General features: G+C 35.6%; 1 protein-coding gene and 1 pseudogene across 1 annotated transcript in view; one reads left to right on the forward strand and one right to left on the reverse strand.

Annotated features, from left to right (window-relative positions):
- LOC145270054 (uncharacterized) overlaps nt 1–22736 on the forward strand; it is a 42475-nt gene that overhangs the window by 7309 nt on the left and 12430 nt on the right. The window lies entirely within an intron of this gene.
- On the reverse strand, nt 615–751 carry LOC145271821 (U2 spliceosomal RNA; annotated as a pseudogene).

The raw sequence follows: 22736 nt of genomic DNA on the forward strand, positions 1-22736 counted from the left end.
AAGAATATTCTGTTGTCACAGCCCTATACATTATTTCCGTCCAGTTATGGTCATGACACGTAAACTCAAAAGATAGCGGACGTAGACTGATAGATGCAATTTTGTATAATTCTATGTGTTGCCTCCTTGTGAATAAAATGTCTGTCGAGTCGAGTATGCTGCGCACGTATGCACAAGAAAGTAGGAAAGAAACAACACAAACAATAAAGGAAAAGATAAAAATCTGTGACAATAGTCTGAAAAGTTGCGGAAAAAGCGGAGAAGAAAAGGGAGCCCTAGTTATCAACGTATCTTCGAATGTAACAAACTCTTCAGACAATTCTATAGGAACAAGTCCGATAGCCATTAGTCGCGTGTTCTCGTGTAATGAATGAATGAATGAATGAATGAATTGACATGAAATTCTTAAAGATAAACTAAAATGACCGAAAAATGGGCTGAAATGACTTAAATAAATAAAAAGTAAATGACTTAGAATGACTTTAATGAACTTAAGAATGAATTGAATGACCTTAAGAATGACTTGAATGCTTAAAAAATAACGGGAATCCTTCAAAAACAACTTGAATTATCTGGAGAATGACTTGAATGGCTTTGAGACTGACTGGTTGTAAAGTGGGTGATCATTTTACATTAAATTAATACAGAAAAGTGATCCCCCACTTTATATCACAAAGTTACAAACATAAGTACAGCATGTAGTAAGAACAGATACTACACTTTGATCTTGGCCAGAAGGCTAAGAAAAGCTTTATTGTATTTATTTGCTTCCCCACCAAAGCAAATTAGGCACAAGGCCGTTTTTAATGTGGGGTAAAAACCAGCTCCCCTAAAAGTAGGCAAAAAGGGGGCACTCTGGTTACCAAAAATAATAATTTTCCCAGTATAGAGGGTTTGCCCTTCATTGACTGGTACAAATTATCTTAAGTGCAGCATCTGCAGAACAGATACTACACTTTGATCCCGGCCTGAAGGCCAAGAACAACAGGGTGTTTATTTGATCCCCCCCCCCCCAGCAAATTAGGCACAAGGCCGATTTTTAAAGTGAGGAGTGAAGGGGAAATGGGGACCAACTCCCTGGGGAGTAGGGGAGCTGGATAGTGACAATTGGTATGAAGGGTTTCCCCTACATTGATCAAGGTTTTATATGTGGGGTCGCCCCCACATATGGTCTTTGCTTGCAGTATCTGCCGGAACTGATACTACACTTTGATCCCGGCCTGAAGGCCAAGAACAACAGAAAAAAGGCAAGCCTCTTTTCTGACCTTTGATCTTAAGCAAAAAAGGCCAAGCACAAAAGTGTTATGGACAGACAGACCGACGGACCGACTTATAGAGTCGCTTGCACGCGACTAAAAAAAAGGCATTCAAACACAAATTTTTACATATCACAGTTGAAAGCATACCTCCGATGTCGAGAATGTAATTCTGATTGGTGGATCGAGACCTAACCAGCATTCTCGGCATCGGAGGTATGTTTTTGATTGTTTTTTGACATGCAAAAATTGTTTGAATATGTTTTGATTATCCGGTGCTGTCCAGGTGTCACAATACCCAACAATAGTTTTCTCACATAATAAACATAAAATATTCCTTGTTTTTGTTTTAACGAATAATAATACTGACCTATCATAACTTAATTCTTTGCAGAAGATAGTGCCGAAAGATGAATATGTTATCGTTGATCTTACCATACTTAGGTGTTGATGTCTCTCTCTCTTCTCCGCATACTAGTTCTTTCCACGGCATTTTCGCAGACTTGTTTTCATGAGTAAGTTGCTGGAATCTGTGTTAAATAGAGAAGTAATCAACCATCTCAACAAAAATAACCTTCTTAGTGACACTCAATATGGTTTCCATTCTACTAGATCTACAGCAGATGTGCTTACAGTTATATCTCATAGGATTAGCAAATCTCTCAACGGAGGCAACCTTTCTAGAGCAATTGCTCTTGACATATCTAAGGCCTTTGATAGGGTATGGCATAAAGGTTTACATCACAAGATCTCTTGCTATGGTATAGCTGGAAATGTTTTCTCAATTATTAAATCATTTCTTTCTGATAGGTTCATAGGAGTAGTAGTTGAGGGGCAAAAATCAGTATTAATGCTGGTGTCCCTCAGGGGTCCATCCTGGGCCAAACTCTTTTCCTGATCTACATTAATGATCTTCCAAATCACATCCTTACATCATTTGTAGACATTTATGCTGATGACATTACCATTTATGGTAGCACATCTAAGACAGTAAACGACCAAGTTCTCTCTGATTCTCTCTCCTCTGATCTTGAGCACATAATACAATGGGGAAAGGAGTGGCTGGTTACTTTTAATGCATCTAAAACCAAGCTTCTCTCTTTACATCAACATTCTGATCCACATCTGGCATCAATTGAAATGAATGGCTCTTGTCTTTAGGAGGCCTCAACTTTTGACAAGCTTCTTGGCTTGACAATTACTCCTGATCTTAAATGGAACACGTACATCAAATCTGTTGTCAGGGCCACTGGAAAAATGGTGAGATCTTTCTATCGATCCAGTAGATATCTCACTGCTGATGCAATTCTCTATCTATATAAGAGCCAGGTACGTTCAAGGATGGAATACTGTTGCCACATCTGGGCAGGAGCTGCTAGAAAGAACTTGTCCTGCCTTGATAGAGTTCAAAATAGACTTCGTAGCCTCGTAGGAGATGTCCTTTTCTCTTCGCTGCAACCTCAATCTCACAGAAGAGATGTTGCGAGTTTGTCTCTGATGTATCGTTATTTTCATGGCAAGTGTTCGACTGAGCTTCAGTCTAAGGTCCCCCCTCGCAAAACTTTCACAAGAAACACTCGTCTAGCAGAAAACACTATCAATAATTCCCCCCACTCTTTATCTGTGCCTAAAGCTAAACGTAGATTCCATGAACAAAGCTTCTTTCTTAGAACTGCACGCCTGTGGAATTGTCTTCCGTTTTCCTGCTTTCCAGCTGACTACAATATGGTTGTCTTCAAGTCTAACGTAAATAAGTTCTTGATGAGCCGTTCCATATAAGTTAACAAATTTACCGAATTTTCATTACTAATGGTTACTATATTTTCTAATTTCTACTGTACACTCTTTAACCCTTATCCTTGAGTGGCCTCTTGGCCTTGATAATTTGGCCTGTGTAAAAAAAAAAAAAAAAAAAATTAAGTTATGATAGGTAAACATTATTATTCATAACAAATTTTACAGAGTTAGATAGACTTGAATGTATAAATAGCCTGGTCGTTGATTAATAATGTTGTAATTTGAGATACAGCTGAATTTTTTTTTTTTTTTTTTTTTTTTTTTTTTTGTAAATTTGACATGCATCGCTTGATATACTGTAACCAGAGGAAGATTCAAAATGTCTGTTGTAAGAATAAGGAAACGTGCAGAATGATGGATCCTGTGTTTGATCACTACTGGATTTTCACCAGAGCTCTGTTAGCTCTGTTATCCTTATCAGGAATCGAAGTTCCAATCAGTATATCTTTGATACTACAATATTGTCACTGTTTCAATCCTGAGCAAAACTGCTGCTCCTCCATTCTATGTAAGCACAAATCATTGCACGCGTATTTAGTGTGTATAAAAGTAGAACAAAAATATTCTCTGGATTCTACGGACTTTTGTTCTCATCTTGAGTGATGGTGTGCTACCAGATCAGGCTTTCTGAAGATATTGGCTTCCTGAGACGAAATGCAACTAACATTGATGCATTTTTGTTTTTCTACTTCCTTTTGACAAAAATTTATTATGTTCTGCAAAACCAAAAACAAAAAGAACCCACCATTTCCTTCTTGATTGTAGAGTCAGTACTAACTAGCACTACACCAAACAGTCATGAACAGTCAAAGAGGATGACAAGACCAAAGATGGAAAGCACTGACCCAACCCCCACTGGATGGATGCAAAGAGGACTGGAACCTTGATTGCTTTTTGTTTTTCTATTTCCTTTGCAAAACCAAAAAACAGAAACCACAACCCACCTTTTTCCCTTTTTTTTTCCTTCCCATTTCCCCTTTCTCTTTCTATTTCCCCCACTTTCTGACTTGTTTCATAATTTAAAATGTACCAAACATTAATACTGTAACCCTTTTTTCCTCTCCCATTGCATTAAATAACCAAAAAGGGGTTGATATGCCGTAAAACAACCAAACCAAACCAAACCAAGTCTTTTCTAGCAGCTCCTGCCCATATGTGGCAACAGTACTCCATCCTTGGACGTATCTGGCTCTTATATAGATAGAGAATTGCATCAGCAGTGAGATATCTACTGGAGCGATAGAAGGATCCGACCATTTTTCCAGCGGCACTTTCTAAAACCGAGTTTGTTCCTTCAGCCTGTTTTCAAAAATTGCGCTTGTGCTACCAGATTAGGCTGTCTGAAGATATTGGCTTCCTGAGACGAAATGCAACTAATATTGATGGCCTTTTTTTTTTCTTTTTTTCTACTTCCTTTTGCGAAACTTAATTATGTTCTGCAAAACCAAAAACCCACATTTTACCCCTTTTTTCCTTCTTCCCATTTCCAATCTCCCCCACTTTCTGACTGGCTTCTTAACTTAAAATGTACCAAAAATTAATACTGTAACCCTTTTTCCCTCCCTCTCCCTTTGCAAAACTCATTCATGTTCTGCAGGGCAGGGAATAAAAATGATAAAATCCACTATAAAACAACCAAACCAAACACTACAAACTACTCATTAAAGATACAAAAAGCTCGAACAATAAAAACCTTTTACAAAATAACTGGATGCAACATGAATACTATTTCCAAAATAACTGGATTCGGCATTAAATAACCAAAAAGGGGTTGATATGCCGTAAAACAAGCAAACCAAATCATCTTGAGTGTGATTTTTCACAACATTTCAGTCGATGTAACCTCTGACCTTCTTCAGGTGTGTCTTGTCAAAGTTGGCAATGTTTTTGTCGAACTCAGAAATCTTGACAGAACTTCGAACGGAGCGCTTTACTTCACAGGAGTAGCATGCTCTCGTTCTGTCAACCATGACTGGAGAGACGTCCTATGTAATTTTAAATTGTATTTTTCGGTCGCCGAAGCTGAGGACTTAACCGTCAACCTTCAGGAAAATATAGTTTTTAAAATTGAGTTTTCCAAGTATTCTAATCCCTGTGCTACGGATCCTTGCAGATGAATTGAAATCCAAAAGAATCCAAATAATACGAATAACGAATTCTTCATTTAAAAAATTCAGAAGTACGATCCAAGGGAGGTAACTCCTTCTCTATTTTAGGCGAAGTTACTTCCCCTCTTTTAACTGTTATGTGGCTTTTCCTGTCTCCGTGCAGAAAATGGCCGGAGCAGATGCTGGCTGGCACTTACCCCATCCCACCGCTTCATAATAGGAGTTAAGGTATCTGGGTTTTTTCTTGATCCATTTACTGAGCTTTCTCGACCGCTGATAGCCATAACTAGAGCTGGGACAACAGCATATTCTTCTTGCTTTGACATCCAAATGATGGACTTAGCTATTTCTTTTTTTTTTTTTTTTTTTTTTTTTGCATGGGGCAGAAATCCAAATTTACATATTTTAGGGCTAATAAAAACACTTCATTTTTAGGACTATTTTACCATATTTGTCCCAAATTTTCTGTGTATGTCTATTTAGCAGTTTTGCATGGTGCTGAACTCAAATTTAAATATGTTAAGGCCTTTGGGACTTTTGGGGCTAAATGGGGGTTGGTGATGAACTTAGTCATTTCCTTTTTTTTTTTTTTTTTTTTTTTTTTTTTTTGCATGGTGCAGAACTCAAATTTACATATGTTAAGACCTTGGGGACTTTTGGGGCTAAATGGGGGGATTTGCATGGTGCAGAACTCAAATTTACATATGTTAAGGCCTAAAACTGCACCGTTTGTTCATTTTTACCAGGATTTGACATCCCCTGGGGACTTTTGGGGCTAAATGGAGGAAGGGGGGGGGGCGGCAATTCTGAACTTCGTCATTTTTTTATGCCTCGTTCACTGTGCACTCGCGGGGAACCATGCATGCTTCATTTGTTTCTGCACTCCGTATTCTATAGAAGTCATTTTTTTGTTCTTGGTCGATAATAAAGTGACTTGTTGTCGCTTTGGTTGTGTGAAACGGTCCGGGATTCTTATTCAGTCCCAGGCAACAGCAGGTCTTCTGCTAGTATACATATATAACCGACATCTTACTCATTTCTTTTTCTTTTTTCTTTTTTTCCTTTTTTTCTCTTTTTTTTCTTTTCTCTTTTTTTTCCTTTTTTTTCTCTTTTCTCTTTTTTTTCCTTTTTTTTCTCTTTTCTCTTTTTTTGCTCTTTTCTCTTTTTTCTTTTTTCCCTTTTTTCTCTTTCTCTTTTTCCCTCTTTTCTCTTTCTCTTTTTTCCCTTTTTTTCTCTTTCTCTTTTTTCCCTTTTTTCTCTTTCTCTTTTTTCCCTTTTTTCTCTTTCTCTTTTTTTCCCTTTTTTTCTCTTTCTCTTTTTTTCCCTTTTTTCTCTTTCTCTTTTTTCCCTTTTTTCTCTTTCTCTTTTTTCCCTTTTTTCTCTTTCTCTTTTTTCCCTTTTTTCTCTTTCTCTTTTTTCCCTTTTTTTCTCTTTTTTTCCCTTTTTTCTCTTTCTCTTTTTTTCCCTTTTTTCTCTTTCTCTTTTTTCCCTTTTTTCTCTTTCTCTTTTTTCCCTTTTTTCTCTTTCTCTTTTTTCCCTTTTTTTCTTTTTTCTCTTTCTCTTTTTTCCCTTTTTTCTCTTTCTCTTTTTTCCCTTTTTTCTCTTTCTGATGAGTAGCAAGATGTCTGTTCACGTTACACTTGAACTTCTGCATGTCAGTACAGTTGGGAAAGCAGAATCCTGGAAGGGAGTTCCAAAGTCTAGCAGTTTTGGGGAAGAAACTATTGGAGTAGAAGGCTTTCTTACACCTAGGGATCTCTATTGTGAAGGGGTGGGACTTAACTACTTGTCGGGTTTGTCCACGTTGAGAGGGTACGAGTGTTTGTAGTTCGTCAGAGCATTCATCATTAAAGTATTTCAGCTAAACATGATCATAAACGTCCAATTAGCACAACGCTTTGTTTGGTATCGAACATGGCTAAAAGAAACAAGAAAGAGTACGTTCCAGCATTTTGAGATATCTGTAGTGTTCACACTATTCAACCACCATACTACCGCATTCACTTTGTGACCTAGCAGTAACCTATTAATGTCTAAGGAGGAACAAAATCCAGTGTAATAATACTTTAATATTTTATTGATAGTCTCGGGTGTTGCCTGGGGGAATTGAGGAAAATTGAAGTCGTAACCCCCAGAAATAAATTGACAAGAAATTACAAGAAAGTTTTTTTTTTTTCACCCCCAAATGCTAAATTTTTATTCATGATTGAGAAAATATTTGTGAATAGAACTGTGAATAAGATGGAAATAATAATCTAATAAGAAAATATATATATATATATATATATATATACTTGTTTATTGTTATATAAACATGTTTACATCCTGCTGCTACAAACAGCCACTTGTTTCAATCAAACAACAGATATCATCAGGCAGCGACTTGACTATTCAAAAGTTCAATGAATAATCTATATATAATATTATTCATTGAACATTTTAATAGTCAAGTTGCTGCCTGATGATATCTGTTGTTTGATTGAAACAAATGGCTGTTTGTAGCAGCGGGATGTGACCATGTTTATATAACAATAAACAAGTATTATCAGCTCTTTTTATTGAGCACTATCTAACAACCTCGTTGAATTCACTAGTCCATTACTTTTGAATAAAAAAACCCGAGTATATATATATATATATATATATATATATATTTCTTTTCGGTATTCCAAGGACTTCTACTGCTACAGCTTGAGTTGCTTCTCGCAATGCTTTCCAAGAAGATTCAACATCATCAGTTACATCAACACCCTCAAGGTTTTCATCAAGCTTATTGGAGAGCTCAGTTCTCTTTTCCCTGGATTTAAGAGGCCGCACATCAATGCGTTTGGGGACTGTCGATCTTATAACTCTGTGCCTTCGCACATGCAACGACAGTTTACTTCTGAGAAGGGCGTGATCCGAAAGATAGCAAGAAGTGTGGAAAGAGCGAGTGATTTTGAAGTCACTCATGTGCTTCCGCTTTGTTATGACGAAGTCAATAAGATGCCAGTCCTTTGAACGAGAATGCATCCATGTCGTCCTCCGATGCACAGTTTGTTGGAATATTGTATTGGTAATACAGAGGTCAAACTCCCTACAGCTTTTAAGAAGGCTTGGTATTCGAGAAAACATGCTGAACGTGATCATTTCCTTTCACGAGGGGATGAAGGCCAGTGTTGTCTCAGATGGTATGATGTCTGATCCATTTGATGTTACGAATGGGACCAAACAGGGATGTGTAATGGCGCCAGTCCTTTTTGCGTTCTTCTTTTCACTAATGCTGAAACATGCATTTGATGATTTGGACACTGGTGTCAAGTTTCAATTTCGGTCATCCGGTGGCTTATTTAACCATCAACGGTTTAAGGCCAAGACTCTTCTTCGCACCAAAATTATTCGCGACTTGCTCTTCGCTGACGATGCCGCACTGGTAGCCACGTCCTTTGAGGAAGCCCAGGTTCTTCTTGATCGATTTTCAGCCGCGTGCAAGGCCTTTGGCCTGACAATTAGCATAAGGAAGACTGAGGTAGTGCATCAGCCACACCCTACCCCAAAACAAATTGAAGGCGTAAAGCAAAATCCACCAGAGTATAGATTTCCTGCGCGCAAGCTGAAAGTTGACGGTCATGATATCAATTATGTCAAGTCCTTTCCTTACCTTGGTAGCAGGGTGAACCAGGGCGGTTCTCTTGATGATGAAATTGTCAACAGGATTGCTAAGGCCACTTTTGCCTTTGGAAATCTCCGCCATCGCTTGTGGAAAGAAAGGGGTATTCGACTAGACACAAAAATTCTTGTCTACCGTGCTGTTGTTCTTTCCATTCTTCTTTATGGATCTGAGTCATGGACTCCATACAGACATCACATTAATCAGCTGGACGTTTTCCACAAAAGCTGTCTACGCTCCATATGTGGTCTTAGCCTCCGCGACAAGGTATCAAATGCCGAATTATTCACAAAATGCAAAATATCTGGCATTGAATTATTCCTTATTCAATCGCAATTGCGGTGGGCTGGTCATGTATTGAGGATGCCCGATGACAGAATTCCAAAAATTGCGATGTACAGTCAATTTGAGGGTGGTAAAAGAATTGTCAGACGTCCTTGGCTTAGGTACAAGGACAAGTTGAAGAGTAACTTGTCTGCAGTGAACATACCATACAGGAGTCTTGAAGATGAGGTGAATGACCGAAAAGGATGGAGATCAAGGTGTTTTGAAGGTCTCCAGAGGTTTCAATCTGAAAGCTTAAGGCAACTGAAAGAAAACAGAGTAAGAGCAAAACGACTAGCAGCCGAACCAATATCTGCAGCATTAAATTCACATTCATGTTCTATTTGTGGCCTTGTTTGCAAGTCCCTTGCTGGACTAAAAAGTCATCAGAGGCAAAAGCATAAATGAGTTTTAGAAATATGGGTTGTCTGAACCTCATACGTCGAAATCGACGGGAGAGTCCATCATATATATATATATATATATATATATATATATATATATATATATATATAAAATGAAAATTACCATTAAATTTACCAAAATGATCCAAGATGGTAAAACTAAAGTATATTGTAAATATTAAAGAATTAATATTTATAAAGTTATCTCAGCCAGATGTAAAAGCTCGATAAAACCAAATAGGAGATAGAGCTTATAATACGAGCATCAGTTAATAAAACATATTAAAAAACACTATGAAAAAGAGTTAAAAACATATTTAACCTGAAAAGAAAACACTTGATAAGTGGATAGGCCTTAATCCGCGAAGTTTCGAAGAAATACTTTCCTTCTCATCAGAGAAGCATAGAAGCATGGTCTCTTCACCGTTAAAATCTTGTTCACATAAAAGACAGGTTTCTCTATTGGTTGAATTCATAGTTTACTCTGAAAATATATGCAATCGGTGTATTAGTATATGCCTGTATGAGTCGGGTTCAGTGCAACAATAACGGGGTTGGGGAAAAAACAGAATATCCTCCTCTGATTTCTAAGGGGTCTAGGTTTTAATAGCAAAATTACATAACCTAAGTTCTCTCTAATTCTCTCTCCTCTGATCTTAAGCGCATGGTACAATGGGGGAAGAGGTGGCTGGTCACTTTTAATGCATCCAAAACCAAGCTTCTATCTTTACATCATCAACGCTCTGATTCCCATCTGGCATCAATTAAAATGGATGGCTCTCGTCTTGGGGAGGCTCCATGTTTTGACAAGCTTCTGGGTTTGACCTTTACTCCTAATCTGAAATGGAACACGTACATCAAATCTGTTGCCAGGGACGCTGGAAAAATGGTGGGATCCTTCTACCGCTCCAGAACATATCTCAGTACTGATGCAATTCTCTATCTGTATAAAAGCCAAGTATGTCCAAGGATGGAATACTGCTGCCACATCTTGGCAGGAGCTGCTAAAAACAGCCTATCCTGCCTTAACAGAGTACAAAATAGACTTCGTGGTTTGGTGGGAGATGCCCTTTTCTCTTCCCTGCAGCCTCTCTCCCACAGAAGAGACGTTGCGAGCCTATCTTTGTTTTATCATTATTTCTATGGCAAGTGCTGGTCTGAGCTTAAATCTCTCGCCCCCCCTCCCTTCGCCAATCTTTCACGAGAAACACCCGTCTGGCTGAAACTACTGTCAATAATTTCCCCCACTCTTTATCTGTGCCTAAATCCAAACGTAGATTCCATGAGCAAAGCTTCTTTCTCAGAAGTGCACGATTGTGGAACTCTCTTCCGTTCGCCTGCTTCCCACCTGACTACAACTTGGATGTCTTCAAGTCCAACATAAACAAATTCCTGACAAACCACTCTCTTAAGTAAGACACTTTATCAAATCTCCAATACTAATGATTACTACAATACTATCTCATTGATTACTGTACATGCAATAACCCTTATCCCTGAGTGGCCTTCGGGCCTTAATAAGTGGTGGCCCCCATGGAAAAAAAAACAAAAAAACCTGGGATCCATACCGAAATTACTGCACTTCTTTGGCCCACTCTGTAGAAGTGACTTTTCACAAGAAACACTAGACTAGCTGAAAACATTATCAATAATTTTCCCCACTCTTTATCTGTGTCTAAACCTAAACATAGATTCCATGATCAAAGCTTCTTTCTTAGAACTGCACGCCTGTGGAATTGTCTTCCGTTTTCCTGCTTTCCAGCTGTCTATAATATGGTTGTCTTCAAGTCCAACGTGAACAAGTTTCTGATGAGCCGTTCCACTTAAGTTAACAAATTTACCGAACTTCCATTACTATCGATTACTATATTGTCCTTTTGACTACTCTACACTCTTTAACCCTTATCCTTGAGTGGCCTATCGGCCTTGATAAGTGGTGACGTCTATGTAAAAAAAAAAAAAAAAAAAAAAAAGTTAGGGGTATCTATAGATATGGAATAAGGGGGGGGGTTCAGCATCAGGTGAAAGATTGACCCTCAAAGTATGGATAAAAATGCAAGATTTATTGGTTTATCATGAAAACTGACAGAATTAAAGCGTAATGGAAAATGACTCGTAAGTCGAAAATATTCAATTTCAAAATTTGAAACTTTCCCAGGCTCAAATCTTGTCCAAATTTTAGTATGACGTATTAGTCGACCTAACCTGACATAAAACCGGAAAAAAAAAAAAAAAAATTCTTGCAATTTCTTTGGTTGGGATATTTTTGCGTTATATGGACTTGTCAGAATTGTTGAATTGATTTGCCAGATTAAATGCTATTTGGGTGTGACTTTGAAAACCCAGACAAAATAACTTTATATAGTAGATGACAAAACAAACCGTTTTCCTCCTCCCACGACCCCCATCCCCTCTCCCGTTACGTCACCGTACCTCCCAGTACTCCACTCTTATTTTGTGTAGAGAGGACGACTGCTGCCGTTTGTAGAAGTGGGACGCTTGCTGGTGCTTTGAAAGGGAGTCGCAAAAGGGTGGGATTGGGAAACGTTTCTTTCTTTCTTTTTTTTTTTTTTTTTTTTTGCTACAACCTGTTTAATAACGGTTTTTATTTGGACGGCTAAACATCTCCCCTTCCAGTCCCCCCCCTCTCCGTTGCTTATTGGTATTTCCTCCACTCCTCTTCATCCTCCCACCCTCAGTAAATGTTCCACCTTTCTCTACGTGTTACGCTCCCCCCTTTCCCTCTCTCAACAATCCTTTTTTTTTTTTTTTGTCTCTTAACCGTTGGAATAACGCTCACTTTTTCTCAGTGTAGTATCTGTTCTGATGCTACCCTTGACCTTTTTCTGTCCTCAGTCTGTGGAGGAGAAATCCTTCATGACGGACGCAATTTTTATTTTTGTTCCTATCCAGATTGCCATTTTTTTTGGGGGGGGGGAGCTGGATTTTCCCCATATTAAAAACCGACCTTGTGTCTAACTCTGCCCTCGTGGGAAGACTAGGAAATAGCACATCTGTATAAGGGGGCTACTAAAGAAAAAGAACAAATAAATTTTAAAAAAATAAATTTAAAAAAAAAAAAAAAAATCAATTTGATTTGGGAACACTAAGTAGGACCCCCCCCCCCCCCGGTGTGATTGTTGCAAGTGAGAACATTAGCTAGAAATACCCTTCATATCGGTAAAAAGGTACAGTGACAAGGATAACTATAGACCCCCCCCATTTTTTTTTTTTTTTTTTTTTTTTTTTAGTTGACCTTGTTCCTAATTGTTCCTATTTACAATGCCTCCCCACGGGACAGAATTAGACACTAGGGTCGTTTTTTAACGTGTAGAAAAGGAACAAAAATAAAAATTGTCTCAGTCGTGAAGGATTTCTCACACACTGACAGAGAACAAGAAATTGAAGTTTAAAACCTTTACAAAAAAAAAAAAACACATTGTTTTTTTTTTTGTTTTTTTTTTAATAAAACCTTGGTCCTTGCTCCTTTAATTGAAAAAAAAAAATTAGGGCTTGAATTACATTTTTCGAGGAGTTATAAGCTTGGAAAGATGGGGTGGAATTATTCACTATTTTCACGAAATTTCTGACACTGCTAGTGCAGCATCTGAAGAACAGATACTACACTTTGATCTTGTCCCGAAGGCCAAGTACGGTGTGCCTAATTGTTTATTTGGCACTTGTACAGTTAAATCAAGACATAAAAAAATGAAAAAAAATCGAAAAAAGTTTATATTGTACGTATCCGTTTTGGACTGAAGATCTCCGGAAAAAAAATTTCATTTAATTTGATCGAGTATTTTTTTTTTTTTTTTTTTTTTTTTACATCGGAAAAACATTTTTATGTGAGCGCGTTGAAGTCAACCATTATGGGATTTGTTGAACACGCCACGGGAGATAACTCCATGTAAAGCGCCGACACTCCCTCCCCATCTTTAATAACTAGCCTTTCTTCCTAAAAATCGAACCTTTTGTTCGGTATAACAATTTTTTTTTCACTGTAAAAAAAAAAAAAAAAATAGTTGATGAAATTAAGTGAATTTTTTTTTTTTTTTTTTTTTTTTTTTTCGGAGAACTTCGTTCCATAACGGATACGTGCAATTTTTTCAGGTCTTGATTAAACTGTACAAGTACCGTTTATTGTTTTTTTTTTTTGTTTAATATTTGTAATTTTTACATTTGCAAAAAAAAAAAAAAAAAAAAAAAAAAAAATCGTAGTATCAGAACAGATACTACTCTTCACCTTTTCTGTCCTCTGTCAGTGGAGAAGAAATCCTTCATGACTGAGACAATTTTTTTTATTTTTGTTCCCATTCAGAGTGCCCCTTTTTGGGAGCTGAATTTTCCCCACATTAAAAACCGACCTTGTCTCTAACTCTGTCCCCGTGGGGATGAGAGTAAATAGGAACAGTGTATGAGGTTCTTATTTTTATTTATTTATTTTTATTTATTTTTATTTATTTATTTTTATTTTTTTTATTTATTTTTATTTATTTATTTTTATTTATTTATTTTTATTTATTTATTTTTATTTATTTATTTTTATTTATTTATTTTTATTTATTTATTTTTATTTATTTATTTTTTTTTATTTATTTTTTTTTATTTATTTTTATTTATTTATTTTTATGTATTTATTTTTATTTATTTATTTTTATTTATTTATTTTTATTTATTTATTTTTATTTATTTATTTTTATTTATTTATTTTTATTTATTTATTTTTATTTATTTATTTTTATTTATTTATTTTTATGTATTTATTTTTATGTATTTATTTTTATTTATTTATTTTTATGTATTTATTTTTATGTATTTATTTTTATTTATTTATTTTTATTTATTTATTTTTATTTATTTATTTTTATTTATTTATTTTTATTTATTTATTTTTATTTATTTATTTTTATTTATTTATTTTTATTTATTTTTATTTATTTATTTTTATTTATTTATTTTTATTTATTTATTTTTATTTATTTATTTTTATTTATTTATTTTTATTTATTTATTTTTATTTATTTTTATTTATTTATTTTTATTTATTTATTTTTATTTATTTATTTTTATTTATTTATTTTTATTTATTTTTATTTATTTATTTTTATTTATTTATTTTTATTTATTTATTTTTATTTATTTATTTTTATTTATTTTTATTTATATATATATATATTTTATTTATTTCACCCCAAACAAGGCACAGTGACCCTTGGATGGAAGGGGCTACTATTTGGAACCGAATCTGCAGGGATGCTATGTGGGGAGTTGAATAGCAAGATGTCTATTCACATTATACTTGAACTTCTGCATGTCAGTACAGCCGGGAGAAACAGGGATCCAGAAGGGAATTCCAAAGACTACCAGTTCAAGGAAAGAAACGATTTGAGTAAAAAGGTTGTCCGACATCTAGGAATTTCTACTGTGTATGGGGGTGAGGTTTTGTCGGGAGTATTTATGTCAAGAGAGCACAAGGGCTTGAAGTTCGTCGGAGCACTTTCCATTAAAATACTTGTAAAATAGGCGGAAAGGTGCAACATTCCAGCGATGGGACAGTTTAGAGCTTGGTTGATAGTGTGGTTGTGACCACTCTTTTGAACCGTCTATTTAGAATTCAACTTGTTTTAAAAATCTCTATATATAAAAGCGAAAATGTATGTTTGTTCGCTTTTTCTGTATGTCAACAAAAGGCTTTTTTCAAAAGCCATTTTGAAGTAGGGGGCTACTATCGGGGACATAAGTTGCGGGGCGGGGCGTTATGAAGGGAGATGAGTAGCAAGATGTTTATTCACATTACACTTGAACTTCTGCATGTCAGTACAGTTGGGAAAGCAGAATCCCGGAAGGGAGTTCCAAAGTCTAGCAGTTCTGGGAAAGAAACTATTGGAATAAAAGGCTTTCTTACACCTAGGTATCTCTACTGTAAAGGGGTGGGACTTAGTTGCTTGTTGGGTTTGTCGGGGGGGGGGGTAGTTACATCGAGGAGGTACAAGTGCTTGTAGTTCGTCAGAGCATTCACCATTAAAGTATTTGTAGAACAGGCAGAGGGATGCAACATCTCGTCGATGGGACAGAGGCTGAAGTTTAGATGACAGTTCAGGACCTATCAGGTTGGCAACTCTCTTTTGAACCCAGTCCAGGAGTGAGACAAGCAGCAGATGCACCAGCCCAAATGTGACAACAATACTCTATACATGGGCGAATGGTGGCCTTATAGAGGTACAGAATACTTTCGGGTGGTAGTAGTTTTCTAGCATGGTAGAGAGAGCCCATCTTCTTTGCAGCAGCCTTGGCAATGCTCTCAATGTATCTATTCCAGTTCATATTCCCTGTAAACGTTAGGCCAAGGAGTTTAAAAGTACTTTCAGGTAATGTGTTCTTGGCTATTGCTAATTGCTAATAGAGGTTTCTTACAAGAAACCTTCTCTATTACTGTTATTGAAGGAAACAAGCTTAGTCTTAGCAGCATTCAATGTGACCATCCATTTTTGTCCCCATTCCACTACAGATTGGAGGTCATCCTCTAGTGTTTCTGCATAGTATTCTTTAGTCCCAAATAGTAGTCCCTTATGACTTAGTGGCACTGTGCCTTGTTTGGGGTGAAAAAAAAAAACAAAACAAAGAAACTCCTATGCAAACGCGTTTCCTGCTCAATCGTATTATAGGGATTGTTTTAATATCTCCCCCCTTTTACATTCTTTACACGATGCAATTGGGACAGGTTAGTAAGGGTATTTATTTCCTCCCCCACCGAGCAAATTAGGCACAAGGCCGATTTTTAAGTGAGGAGTGAAGGGGAAATGGGGACCAACTCCCCGGGGAGTAGGGGAGCTGGATAGTGACAATTGATATGAAGGGTTGCCCCTACATTGACCAAGGTCTTATACGTGGGGTTTCCCTCACATATGGTCTTTGCTTGCAGTATCTGCCGGAACAGATACTACACTTTGATCTTGTCGCCCGGGTCACGAAGGGCAGGGGGCCCGTGAGAACAGGAAAAAGGCAAGCCTCTTTTCTATTTAGTTTTATTTTTATAAAGAAAATCATTTTAAAACGATTTTGATCTATTAATGGGAAATCGTAGGCATTACAGGGCTGATCTAGCAAATTTTAATTATTGCCGAGTTATCTCCCTTTGTTTCTTCAAGAATGCAATCCAAAACATTCCTTACACATAAAATTTTATTTTCTTATTTAAAAAAAAAACAAAAACAAAAAAAAATTAATCAATTTACATGATATTTTGGTTTCCCCTACATCGACCAAGGTATGTGGGGTTGCCCCCACATACCTTGGTCTTTGCTTGACACTTGTTGCCGAGGCCCCAAAGGACCCGTGCCTGCCTACCATTTTCTGGATCACCCGAAAACATGCAGGTCAGTCTCTCGGGAGCTAAGAGAGATATTAAAAATGAAATGGAATATGAAAATAGATGGCGTCCACTAAGAAAGAAATAACGTTTTCTTTTCTTTTTATTTTTTTTTTATTTTTACAAAGGAGTCACCACTTATCAAGGCCCAGAGGCCACTCAAGGATAAGGGTTAAAGAGTATACATTAGTCAAAGGGAATAGGAATTTTTAGTGTAAATTTGGTAAATTGGATTACTTAAGAGGAACGGCTCATCAAGAACTTGTTTACATTGGACTTGAAGACTACCATATTGTAATCAGCTGGAAAACAGGCAAACGGGAGAGAGTTCTACAGGCGTGCAGTTCTAAGAAAGAAACTTTGTTCATGGAATCTACGTTTAGGTTTAGGCGCAGATAAAGAGTGGGGGGAGGGGAAATTATTGATAGTGGGGTCAGCTAGACGAGTGTTTCTCGTGAAAGTCTGATGAGGGGGGAGGGCATAAATTGGTTAATCAAAGGTAAAATAAATATGGGGAATGAGCATCTTTGGAAACTTTTTTTTTTGGGGGGGGGGGCTACTAGCTGATGCCAAGGAAGATGGATGGAGTATTGCTGCCACGATTTGGTATGAAAATAACCCTCACATTTGAGAGGGAGAGGAGCCGTTATTAATCCCCCCTCACCCTCCTTATTTACTTCGACTCTCCCTCCTCATACCCAGCATCTCGATTCTGAGCTTTATATTTACAAACGAGTTGGGGAGGGAGTGTGGTAAACAGGAGGAGGAGGAGGAGGAGGGGCGAGGCAATTATTCCTGACATTCTCAGATTTTTTTTTTTTTTTTTTTTTTTTTTTTTTTTTCTCGCTTTGGGCCAATCATTGGAGAGGAGGAATTATTTGAAAATGACAAATGTTGAAAAAATGCCTCTTCTCTTTACCGTTTTGGAGCACGTCGTAACTTTTTTTTTTTTTTTTTTTTTTTACCCGTTCTTTAATATGATAGGGGTGCGTTCCGAATTTTTTTTTTCTTTTCTTACATACATGTAACAAATAAAACCATTTCCGTTTTCAATCATTATAAAAGGTAAAGTTTGTGGTGTTGGTGTACGCTCTGTTTTACGGTTGTTTTAAAAATGGAACGGAAATTTAAATTTCGTTCCGTTGTAATCTTTTTTTTTTTTAATTGCCCCCCCCCCTTTTTTTTTGTTTTTTGATGACGTCTGGTTTGAATGTTGATATGAAGCACGGCTAAAAAAATGTTACGGCCACTCGGAGATATTAAAAAAAACAAAACAAAACTTTTTTTTATCGAAATGTACAATTACTGTTTCAACGTCTATTGTACAGAATTGAGGATAGCTAAAAAAAAATAATCTTATCATACTAGCGGAGGAGGGTGGGGGGTGCGCCCGGCTTTGCCTGGGCGTAAAATACGCTTAAATATGATATTTTAATTTGTCTATCGTATATATTATTATTATAGTCATGATTTCGGTAAGGTTTTAGATTAGGTCCACCTCCACAATTTTCTTTTAAATGACTATTTTTTAGGTTTTCGACTATGCTGAATACGAAAATCGCCTTGAAAGTTTGCAGAAATAATTAGTTATCGAGATATAAAAAGTTGTATTATGGATTGCATTCTTTGGCGGCCATCTTTGTTACGCGCGTAGATTTGTTTATGGCGCGCGCATGCGCATAAAAAGATGGCCGCCAAAGAATACAATGCATAATACGACTTTTTATATCTCGATAACTACTTATTTCTGCAAAATTTCAATGCGATTTTCGTATTCAGCATAGTCGAAAACTTATAAAAGTCGTCATTTAAAAGAAAATTGTGGAGGTGGACCTAATCTGAAAATTTACCGTGATTTTAAAAGTAAAAAAGAAAAATATTTGGGTTCCATCGGCTAGAACCGAAACCAAAACTGTAGCATTCAAAGCTGGTGACGTTACCACTGTACCAACATGACACATATATGAACTGATTAAAAATTAAAAATAAACTAAGATGAATGTATAAAGATGTTTTTTCAATTTTGATCTGTGTTGACACTTTTAAAAATATTTTAACCGATTAAACACCCATAAAAGAACGGTTCATAAAAACATCTAATCATTTAAGCCCCTAGCGCCGCGCCGCTCTGTGATTTTTAGTTTCGGAAGAGATAGTTTGAAATAGCAATACACATGAAAAAATTTAAATGGCTTAAAATATTTCAATATTGGTATACATAGAAAGAGCTTGATGAGCTAAGAAAGAATCTTTTCAAATTTTTAAAATCTGATTAAAATTAAGGAAGTTATGACTATTTTTATGCCCTGCGTGTTTGGATATTTTCCCCTCTTTAAGACCATATGCGTTTCGTCACATTTTTTGCACTACTTTTTCAGTAAAAATGCTATATCTTTGTTAAAACACAAGACTAAGCAATGAAATTTACCATATAAGTGTATTTTTGTACAAGGAATCTGAATATGCTATTGAAAATCTCCAGAAATGAATGGTTTCCAAATAATCTGCAGTAAATGCACATAAATATGCTGCGATTGCTTAAAAATGCCATGTATTCATTAAAAGAAAAGAAGTTAGAGAATGCAAAGTTTACTTGTAATGCATTTTATGTGCCAAAAACTGAAATCGAAATCGTTGTGATTTTAAAAGTAAAAAAAGTATTTGCCATCAGCTAGAATCGAAACCGAGACTGTATCCTTCAAAACTAGTGACGTTACCACTGTACCAATGTGACATGTATGTAAAACGATTAAAATTAAACTAAGATGAATGTACAAAGTGTATTACGATTTTTTTTATTTTGATCCATTTTTGATCCCCTAAAAACTATTTCAACCAGCTAAAGATCCATAAAAGCACGGTCCGTAAAAAATCCAATCATTTGAGGCTCCTGGCGCAGCTCTGTGGCTTTTAGTTTCGGAGGAGATAGAGTTTGAAAATATGGAGACAGACAGACATTATGAATAGACAGAAAATGACTATTTCTTCTTTTTTCCTTTTTTCTTTCTTTTTTTTCCTTTTTTCTTTTTTTTCTTTTTTTCTTTTTTCTTTCTCTCTTTTTCTTTCTTTTTTTCTTTTTTTTCTTTTCTTTTTTCTTTTCTTTTCTTTTTTTCTTTTCTTTTTTCTTTTCTTTTCTTTTTTTCTTTTCTTTTTTCTTTTCTTTTCTTTTTTTTCTTTTTTTTCTTTTTTCTTTTTTCTTTTTTCTTTTTTTTTCTTTTTTTCTTTTTCTTTTTTTTTCTTTTTTCTTTTTTTTCTCCTTTTTTTCTCCTTTTTTTTTTCTTTTTTTTTTCTTTTTTTTCTTTCTTTTTTTCTTGTTTTTTCTTGTTTTTTCTTTTTTTTGTTTTGAATAGACAGAAAATGACTTTTCCTTTTTTCTTTTTTTCTTTTTTCCTTTTTTCTTTTTCCTTTTTTCTTTTTCCTTTTTTCTTTTTTCCTTTTTTCCTTTTTTTCCTTTTTTCCTTTTTTTCCTTTTTTTTCCTTTTTTCCTTTTTTTCTTTTTTTCCTTTTTTTCTTTTTTTCCTTTTTTCCTTTTTTCCTTTTTTCTTTTTTTCCTTTTTTCTTTTTTTCCTTTTTTCTTTTTTTTCCTTTTTTCTTTTTTTCCTTTTTTCTTTTTTTCCTTTTTTCTTTTTTTCCTTTTTTCTTTTTTTCCTTTTTCTTTTTTTCCTTTTTTTCTTTTTTTCCTTTTTTTCTTTTTTTCCTTTTTTTCTTTTTTTCCTTTTTTTCTTTTCCTTTTTTTCTTTTCCTTTTTTTCTTTTTTTCCTTATTTTCTTTTTTTCCTTATTTTCTTTTTTTCCTTTTTTTCTTTTTTTCCTTTTTCTTTTATTTTTTTTATACTGTGAACTCATGCCGCTTGGACGGAAGGGCTTTCTACAAATCCACGGGGACACTATGTAGGGAGTTGAGTTGTTACACTTTTACTTTAGTAGGGTGTATTCCAGTTCCTGATGTAGCTGTTCGTTTGAACCTGAAATCATGAAAATTGTTCAGTCATAGCATAAACATGTTTTTCACAATTGTCTGATCTATTTTCTGCTTCCTTTGTTCCAGCTTGTTTGACTCCTTCGTCTAGTGGTCTTCATCAGTTCAATTTTGATAACTTTTGCATGTCAGTACAGTTAGGGAAGCAGAGAACCGGGAGGGAATTCTAAAGTCTCGCAGTTTGAGGGAAGAAGCTATTTAAATAAGTTTATAGCATCGTTTGTTGAGGTTATTTACGCCGAGGGGGTACAAGGGCTTGTAGTTCATCAGCATATTCCATTCAAATATTTGTAAAACAGGCAGAGGGTGCAACATTTTTTTTTTTTTTTTCCAAAACGTCGAACTTTGGAATCTACATGTAATTTTGAACTGAATCCTTCGTTTGTAGATTGTCTTTATCCTGTCAGACTGGGAAGAAGTGTTAAGTAAAACATACTTGTGGCTGTGCTGCATTGGCACAAACAATGCAGAGTCAAACGCAAAATCGAGGACACTAAACATCGTTTTACCATCAACACTTACCCTGTGAATTCGGAGTATAGGAAATTCCCATATGTATAGGTTCTGAATATGACCTTAAACTATATCCAGTGGCGAGGCCCGAGCTTGCGGGCTTTGGGGAGTGTGGAGCCACCCTTTAATTGCCATTGCTCCCAGGTCCACTCTGACCCGGAGTGGTAGTACCTGTTAGGGTCCCAACTATGGGTTAAATAGAAACCGACTTGAAAACAACAAATATATTCTATTAAAAAATTTTTCTTCTGAATCTTTGGATTCGGCATTAAATAACCCGAAAAGGGTTGATATGCCGTAAAACAAAAACAACCAACCAACCATATGCACAAAACAAAATCACAGAAAAAACAAAAAATTTCCTAAGGGTAAGGATAATGAGTAAACGTTGGATAAAATGATGGTTAAAATTATTACGAACTTGCCAGGATTCGAACCTAGAATCTTCTGATACATAATCAGACGCATTGTCCATTACTTCACAAGTCCTGTCTGTATGCCGAAAGATGTTATCGCGACTGCATACAGACAGTGTTCCGTTGACATGGGCTGATAACTTTTTCGACAAGTTTACGAAACAGCCCAAAAACCTTTTATTTCGGGCTTTTTGTGTGACTCGGCATTGTTTGTTACAAACTATATATAGATAAGGACAATTTAGGGACTCACAACTTTCAGGGGAAAAAAGAAATTTTTCAATTCGGTGCATCCGTTCAAAATTTTTATTTGTGTGGGTGTGTGTGTGTGTGTGTATATATATATATAATATATATATATATATATATATATGAGCAAACAGTTAATAAAATATGTTAAAAAACACTTTGAAATGAGTTAAAAACATATTTAATCTGAAAAGGAAACACTAGATAAATGGATAGTGCTTAATCCGTGGAGTTTCGAAGAAATACTTTCCTTCTCATCAGAGGGTAGGAATTAGCAAAATGCGGGATCGGATTTAGCATGCAAAAGTATTTGATGGAACAACAAGTAAGTCAAAGATCTTACTTGAAAACAAAAAAAGTGAAGCAGAGGGAATATGGTGAAGAAAAAGGTGATTACACATGAATGGATAGTCTGGTGGAAGATAAAAAATCCAGTGACGGTAAAATCCAAATGTAAAACTTCAAGAAAGTTAAAAGAATTTCCATTTGTACAAGTAAAATCCAAGGAAATCCCGTAACTGAAAGAAGATGATCCATAATAATCCAAAGGCAGAAATCCATGGAATAATTCACAAAAATGTGCACAAGGAAAAAAGAAAAATAAGATATGCTTTTCACTCTACTTCCGAGGCATAAATAAGAAAGATCAGGGTAGAGAAAGAGGAGAGAGAAA

This window comes from Euprymna scolopes, chromosome 46 (assembly GCF_053919585.1).
Source record: "Euprymna scolopes isolate OS-2025 chromosome 46, ASM5391958v1, whole genome shotgun sequence".
Classification (NCBI taxonomy): Eukaryota; Metazoa; Mollusca; class Cephalopoda; order Sepiida; family Sepiolidae; genus Euprymna; species Euprymna scolopes.